This window comes from Euwallacea fornicatus, chromosome 29 (genome assembly GCF_040115645.1).
Source record: "Euwallacea fornicatus isolate EFF26 chromosome 29, ASM4011564v1, whole genome shotgun sequence".
NCBI lineage: Eukaryota > Metazoa > Arthropoda > Insecta > Coleoptera > Curculionidae > Euwallacea > Euwallacea fornicatus.
The window spans coordinates 2,526,301-2,533,719 of record NC_089569.1 but is presented as its reverse complement, the minus strand read 5'-3'; the positions used below and the strand labels follow the sequence as shown (position 1 = coordinate 2,533,719).

At 38.3% G+C, this 7,419-nt stretch overlaps 2 long non-coding RNA genes across 2 annotated transcripts; one reads left to right on the top strand and one right to left on the bottom strand.

Annotated features, from left to right (window-relative positions):
• Positions 1 to 375: 375 nt before the first annotated feature.
• On the top strand, positions 376 to 2,058 carry LOC136347538 (uncharacterized). Its single transcript, XR_010733503.1, has 3 exons — positions 376 to 1,073; positions 1,129 to 1,362; positions 1,433 to 2,058. It is a non-coding gene; the product is annotated as an uncharacterized lncRNA (long non-coding RNA).
• Positions 2,059 to 2,175: 117 nt separating this feature from the next.
• LOC136347712 (uncharacterized) lies at positions 2,176 to 3,007 on the bottom strand. The gene is made up of 3 exons (XR_010733530.1): positions 2,835 to 3,007; positions 2,455 to 2,777; positions 2,176 to 2,389 (listed from the first exon to the last, which is right to left on the bottom strand). It is a non-coding gene; the product is annotated as an uncharacterized lncRNA (long non-coding RNA).
• Between the last annotated feature and the right edge of the window lie 4,412 nt (positions 3,008 to 7,419).

The window sequence follows — 7,419 nt, the reverse complement described above, 5'->3', positions numbered from 1 at the left end:
ACTCTATTTCGATCTGAAATCACCGCCAAAATCATCGATCCCGACTGGCGTACCACAATCTTTTCTTTCTTTATTGTGTTCTGAAAGCATCATTGAAAGCTATCAGGAATGTCGAGGTTAAATCTCTTTTTGCCGCTTCTATGATGATTGCGTGAAAATAAATAAATGTTTCTGCCCATGACGAGCTGAAAGTGGGTTCGTTCCGAAGTCTTTTTCTTTCCAAGTGTGGACATTTCAAGAAGGCATTACTTCCCGTTCTGTCCCTAATTTACCTAGCTATGGAGAAAGAACTAGATGCTAATCGAAGAATTACACGACGTTTCCTTGCTATTGTTGCAGTTGTTTAAATGAGAATTGGCGGCCAGGGTACTTCGTGCAATTTTCTTTTAAAAGTTTTCATCTACCTAATAGAGTGGGGTTTCTTCTGCTTACTCTAAGTTATTTATCCAGAATAGTCTCTGCAAACGCTGTAGGCTTATGAAAACCCATTCATAATGTCCCTTTCAGTGTCTAAAAGAAGCGGTCGCTCCAATGCGCATTTTCTCGATTTTGGAAAGATATTCTGAAATAACATATTGAAAAATGCATTTCCAAGGCTCCAGAACCTGAATTGAACCTGCTCCTAAAATGCAGTAAAAATATTCAATTTTGCCCACGCCAACCATGCAAGTCGTACCACAGCATGCGGGTCAGGTTAATCACGTTGGGACATCCGCGCTAGAGGCAAAAACCACTTCCACTTACAGGCTGTCGACTTTCAAGAATACAAGATATTATTGATGGATGCTGCTATAGGAACCCAGTCCGGTAAGATTCTATTCCTCTCCTTATCTAGCGCTTGCCGGGTCATTAGTATTTATGAATGAAACGTGAATAAATTCAGAGGATCTGGTTTAATTAGCAAAAAAATCGAAACGTGTTTAGATGATGTGTGATGGGAACCAGCTAGGGAAATGAACTGCCGAGGCCAGCGAACGGAAATGGTGCAGATAATAAGCCGATTTTAACTGAGTAATAGACCAATACATTATCAAAGGTGTTTGAGGTGGTTTTTCAGTTGGTGACATCCTGTGGTAGGCCTTTCCAGCCATTAGAAAGGAGAACGACCCATAGTCAGAACTTTTTCAGACAATTATGCAGGCCTCGGGTTTTTCATTCACAATCACAACAGGTTCTAAATTGGCGATTCGAGGAGGCATCACGCTTTAAGTACGCTTTAAGTACGCATCAGTACTGGAAATGGCATTTAATTGAAGCGCTGAAGGCGGCTTCCTGCAGATGGCACCTCATTCAATTTGCAGGATATTCGATATCTGAAGATGAGGATAATCTTAAATGCCCTCATCAAGAAATAATTGATAGGTAACTGTAATGCCATGAATAATTTATCTTTCCCATTGAATTATATTAAGTGCCTGTTGGCGAGTCGCAGGACTGCCCTCGCAGTCGAATAAACACGGACATCATCCCCTTAAACGGTTGTACCGAAGGCATCATGCACATCGAAAAAGCTAAGAAACTATGGACAGGCATCCTCTACCAGCGTTGGATTGTAGTAATTATTACATTCCGTGAGAATATTTTGTTGCATCCTCAAACTCGTTTCGCGTTTTTTGTAAGCTCTAAGCTAGTTTAAGTCAGTTTCGATGTGTCGGTTAACTCGTCTACCCATTTACAAGTCTCAAGAATGAACTGAATCTGGGCCAAATCACACAAAATAAACAAAAAAACCTCCATCAATCAACCTTCAATCTTAAAATTGGTTAAACATCCTCCAGATTTAAGTTCAATAAACATGACCAAAGGATGTCCGGGAGTTAAGAAAGAACAATTAAATATCCAAACAGCCAAATGGGTTATGCAGAAATGGGACTTTTGCAAGAAACGAGTAAAGTTCGTTTGGAGTTTAAACGTCGCTATTGATTTGATTTCATTCTATTTAAGTAGTAATTAAATTCCATTAAACGAGGTAGTTTGCAAGCAAGGGAATGGCATTGTTTCATTTCTGGAAATCGGCTTGGAGCGAAGGAATCAATTTGGGAAAGGAAGTTTGAAGTCTGGAATTCTACATAAGGGCTAAATTAGCATTTACAAAGTTCAATAAAGAAGGAATAACAGAGATTTTATCTATAAAATTTGCTTTCGCAAAGACAAAAAGAATTACATAATGGCGGATCGTTAGTTCCTTGGCTTCCATGGAAACGATCTCCTAGATAAATTTGCCACTGCTCCTATCAATTGGCCGTAAATAATTTTTTTTAACCAGCAGACAAACTTCGCACTTGATTAAACAAAGCAAGACACTGTTTACCCATTTCCCAGCGTAAACAACTGTGGTAAACATACCCATAGGGATGCTGCCCTCTGTTGTTGCTGTTTCGAAATTATTCTAAATAAAATCAACGATTTAGAAGAACTGGATGGAGCAAACACTGGCACCAAAATTATTCGTACCCTTTGAATGGAAAGCCGCCATGTATTAGGACCTTCGCTACGTCATTGCGACTCCATAGATGCATTATCGTCAGTGCAACTGGCGCACACGTAAGATGTCCTGGGGCGTCACTTCTTCCGAATTCGCAAGCATGCATTAGTGCCTCATTTGCCAAAAGGTGGGGACGAACTTGTAGTAAGCAGTGCCACATCCACTTGTTGTAAATCGTTGGTGTATATCTATCTGACATTGTCATTAGTCCCGAGTTGACCTCTTTTACCAGCACGCAATCCACCTTTTCAATAAACTTTGTGTTTCAAATAAGCCGTCCTTTTGATTGCTCCTGTGGAAAATTTGCTTGCTTTACTGCGGGGTTGTAATTGAGAGTTAATATTAATACTTTGCTTTCCAGGCTTCGGGCACAATAAACTGGGTAAGCAGGGAGAAGTTGCTGCATGTTTGTGGGAAGAATACCGGAAAGATCACGCAGAAATAGAGAGAAAAGCTATAATCTGTAGGGATTTTCAGGTCAGTCAAAGGCCGGGTTAATGTTCTTATCCCGTACATTCCCGAAAATTTTTAAATTACTAATCACCAGCAACAATCATTTAATTTATTAACCAATGAGAAAGTTGGAAACATTTTTAAAAATGTTTTCCTAGATTTTGAGGCGCTAAAACTCTATACCCCCCTAGATTTCGCGTAATTTGAGGCTTAATGAGGCTCCGATTCCAACAGTTTTGTGAAAAGAAGCTTATGAAACGATTATCTTTAAACTTTCGAAGCCCCCTTTTTTTCTGTGGAACATCCCGTATCTTATTAAATCTCTTGGACATTTGTGAGCCACTTAATTAAACGTTGCGTACGTAAAACTATTTGGGCTACGTTGGAAATGCAAGCACTCCACTTTTTCATATAGAACGTCCTGTATATTATACGATGTTTACTTCTCATTAGGGTCAATTTACCTATGGAAATCAATATGTCTATCTCAATTAGTTATCGAATAAATTGAAGATACATAAGAGTGCGTTTCCGTCCTTGTAAATGAGGGTTCTGACATAATCCCCTTTAAGTTGCAGCAGCTTGATTTTTTTGCTGCAGGATTCAATGACAAGGAACAATTTCCCTAATACACTTGCCGACAGCTGTCTCAGCGATTAAATTTTTTTTTAACTCTTTTCTATAGTTTTTACTTGAAATATTTAGCGTTCTACGCAGAAGTACTGCGAATACGAAGAAAGCGAAATTTAGTTAGGGAAAGGACATTGATGAAACAGGTGCAGTTACGCACCTGCAGAAAGTGATTTTACGGTCGGTCGGTATAACAATGGCTGAGCTTTTATTCACTTATTTCATATGCTGGCTTTGACTCATTCCAGAGCCAAATCTATTTTTTGCTTAATATATTCAATTTTCTGCTTTATTTTGTGGCTATTTGTACTCAATTTGCCTCTCTAGCTATCTGTAATAATCAATTACAATCAACGGAATAACCGGAAACTAGATTTACTTTCCAATTTGAAATTCGCATCATATTGTTTTTATGTACACAACCCTAAAAAATTTCGAATTAATGCGTTTGAGGCGCAAAACCTCTACATTCTTCTTGTTCTCCATGTTGAACACCCAGTAGATTATTATTGTTTGTTTTTTTTTGCATTTGCTATTCTTTAAAGTTAATTTGTCTGCAGAAATCCCTATATCCATCTCTCTTAAGTTCGTCTAGTAACAGCCCGGAACCACTTTAAAAAAGGTCAGCAATCGAGTATTTAGCAACGAAGATTGTGCTTGAGAGGAGGATCTCCGAGAATCTTTTTAAGTTTTAATTAAATTTTTGCACTGACACCAGCATTAGAGCATCAAATGAATACAAATTCCCAACTATTACCCTCAACACACGTAAAAATGTGGCGAAACATTTATCGTACCAGCCAACGTCCCCGTGGAAGGTAAATATGATTTTATGCGAGGCATGCCCGTATAATTACCTTTCCTATTTGCATTTCGGATGCTCCAGCTAATTAACTGAAAGGCAAATGAGCAAGAAATTAGGAGTTATTTTTCCCATTAGGTAGGAATGTTTCATTTACGACTGTCATATAGCACGTAATTAAATTATATAAGACGCTAGATACCTGGAATCGTTAATATCAAGCTCTCGCCCGTTCCTCGAACTATTCCGGATCAAAATGACTGCATAGTTGTTACTTTTGTTTTAAATATTGCTTTTCGTATTTGGTTGGAAGTTAACGAGAAACTTTCCATATGATAAATGACCAGTCACTTGTCATATTAAATTAAAAACGCCTTTCATTACAGGTCGGGGCTGCGCAAACAGTTATATAAACCTAATCCGGTTGGATCGCCTGCAGTGATTGCTTCCGCATAAATAAACCTCTGGGCAAAAAACTAACACTTGAACTAATTAAAGCGCAAACACGGCTCCAATAATACCCATTATTTTATTATATGCAAATTTAAACAAAAGTTATTTTTCTTGTTGAATTGCCGCAATAATTCAGACCGTTTTGTTTTATGAACGCGCAATATGCCCCGGTTTTCTCACGCTACCATTTATCACAGCATCGGCCAGTTTTGTTTGGGTTTGCAAGAATTGTTGGCTTAAGAAGAATGTGAACAAAACACCATGTCTCCTGGGAATGTTGTTTCAGTTGTATTTTGCAATAATTTGATTACTTTTAAATACGAGTTGGCCTAAATTACTGGGGAAATCTAAAACGACACCAAGGAGTTGCATTGGGCAACGGCGGGAAAGCAAATTTACTGCCAACAGGCAGATTTAAAATTTATCAAAAATTTTCCAGTTCCCGCTTTGCAGTCATGAATTTTGCAGTCATGGCGCTTGTCATTAATTTTTGGTGCGGTTTCGTAGGGAAAATCTCATTTTTTCTGCGGCAAAAAATGATTGAAAAAGCCTCAGTTTTCCTAAGCGTATGGGTTGCGCGCGCCGCGATTAGAAATTCAGACTATTTCCCACGGTTCGTACCACTCAAAGCAAGGAGGCAAGTTAAGACGGGGCCAATTTTGGTCAATCAATTTTGAAGTTTTAATCAATTTGAGCCCTTTCGTTTTTCAGAAATTGCTGTGACCCTAGAAAAATATCGTATACAACTTTGCGCACGAGTCGCAAGCGAGTGCAGTAAGTGAAGTAAACAGCGAAAGTAAATGAAAAGAAATCAGCAGCATTACATGTTCGTTCTATAATACGCTATTATGCATCGCCATCTCAATAGTTGCACGGTCTAAAATGGCACAATAACCGAGCATAACTTTGTTAGCATAGGAAATCCAGGTGTGTTTTTGTGATTATTTGAAGTTTTCTATAGAAAACTCACTATGTTACTTGTATACTTAATTCTCAATATAGAGCATATCCGTGCAAACTTCTAGAACTTCGACTATTTAAACTAAAGAAAAGCAGGTTGGATCGGGTTCTTTTTTTACGACCACAAAAACTGTTATCGAGGAAGTCTCACTTTTTGTTCTGTATGCTCCTTCCAACTATAGTGACAAATATCGATAAAATGATCTGAAACGGGGATTAGAATCCAGATATATTGAGGTAGCACACAGTACGTGATCTCCCAGCGAATATAAACACAACTTCAGGGCAAAGCTGGAAAGCAAGGAAACCACAAATAGGGCAGATTATATTGTGGAGTTATCCAATCGATTGCGACACACGATGGCACATTAGACTTGAGCTTTAATGCGGTTTCCAGTACTTGGGATAAATTACGGTTCGGGCTTGTTTTTGCTCAAAAGCGAATTACCGTTGGCGAAATGGAATAATACCGTCATGGATCTCCAATATTTTAATAAAGAGCATAGCTCTTTTGAGCTATCAAATTAAGAATTCTGCAGTGTTGCTCCAATTTGTGGAAAAACAAATAGGATTTCTAATCAAAATTGTCTATTTTTTATTATAAAAATTTTAGTAAGATTTCTAACCTTCCGATGACCATTCAGGAGTAGCCCTTAAGAAATCACATTCGTGTGTATTTGCACAGACACAGATACTCCAGTTGTGCCTGGAATATCATTGGCATTGCAGTGTTCTTCTTCTACTTGCCAAATTTCAAATTTAACGTCTTAGACTTGCCAATAAACTCTAAATAGAATAAAAAAATGTTGGTGCCACCGCTGAAGCGTTACGAATCCAGCGGATATCTTTAACAATTCTACATTGAGACCTCAATTATTGTAATGCACGAATCATTGGCGTAAGTGACATTTTTCCCCAATTAAAGACTTTCAAGTATAACGATTCACTGCTCAGTTCGCAACTCCACAATATTAGACATTTCGCACCGCCGCTGGTGCGTTAGAAGTTAAATATTTTTTTACAATTTCGCCTGTGCACTACCTAATTATTGTAACATAAACATCATGAGCGTAGGCGTAATTTTTTCCACTTGCAAGTTTTTATATTTATCATTTCAGAATTGCCAGGAAACTCTAACTGAGGCAAGAACGTTTGAGAAAATTGGCGCCTGCACTGGAGCATCACGTATAATATAATTCCGATATCGATAATCTCTACGTAATTTGAATATCACTGGCGGATTTTAGGGATATCGACGATTCTACAGACGTCACCTTTCAATATTTTTAGAAACCTAACAGGCATCAATAGTGACTCACGGTTGGAGAAACGTCAACCTTCAATTTTTTTCGAAATTTAATCGTAAAAAATAGGGACTGCACCTAGTGAAATGGGTCCTAAACGATCACTATAATCTGTCTCCATATACGGCCCGCTCCGACAATGGCTTGTCAGACGGCAATTTCTGGGTCGCGATGCTTGTGACACGAACACATGTAAATTCCAGCTTCAATGTTGTAACACAATATTTCGTTAATCTCCTGCTGCTTGTCTGCAGCCCCCAGCTTCGTATCTGGTTTATTTTTACTCCAAATATTACGATACGCCGCTCTATTATACATTTAATAGTGAGACC